The sequence below is a fragment of the Carlito syrichta genome, unplaced genomic scaffold, assembly GCF_000164805.1.
Source record: "Carlito syrichta isolate Samal-C Ts95f unplaced genomic scaffold, Tarsius_syrichta-2.0.1 Scaffold312159, whole genome shotgun sequence".
Taxonomy (NCBI): domain Eukaryota; kingdom Metazoa; phylum Chordata; class Mammalia; order Primates; family Tarsiidae; genus Carlito; species Carlito syrichta.
Window position 1 is genome coordinate 411504 of NW_007256255.1, and position 510 is coordinate 412013.

The 510-nt window shown below is 45.5% G+C and overlaps 1 protein-coding gene across 1 annotated transcript in view; it reads left to right on the forward strand.

Annotated features, from left to right (window-relative positions):
• The window catches only part of FNDC7 (fibronectin type III domain containing 7), a 35024-nt gene that overhangs the window by 13405 nt on the left and 21109 nt on the right, over nucleotides 1-510 (forward strand). The gene's annotated exons all lie outside the window — the stretch shown is intronic.

Below are 510 nucleotides of genomic sequence, written 5' to 3' on the forward strand. Positions count from 1 at the left end.
AGTGAGACTCCAACTCAAAAAAAAAAAAAAAAAAATATATATATATATGAATATTATATTGAGTCAGAGTCTCACTCCATTGCCCAGCCTGGGGTGCAATCACAGCTCACCACAGCCTTGACCCCCTGGGCTCAGGCGATCCTTCTGCCTCAGCCTCCCGACTGGGACTACAAACACACAACACCACGCCTGGCTAATTTTTTTTATTTTTAATTTTGTAGAGATGAGGTTTCAACATGTTGCTCAGGCTGGTCTCAAATTCCTGGACTCAAGCAATCCTCCTACCTCGGCCTTTCTTTTCTTTTTTTAGATTAAAAAGTATAGTTTATGTAAAAGTAAATTAGAGCCGGGCTCAGTGGCTCAGCCTGTAATCCCGCGACTTTGGGAGGCTGAGGTGAATGGATTGCCTAAGCCCGCGGTTCGAGACCCACCTGGGCAACTTGGCGAGACCTCATCTCTACAATAAATCAAAAATTAGCCGGGCGTGGTAGTGCGCGCCTGTAGTTCCAG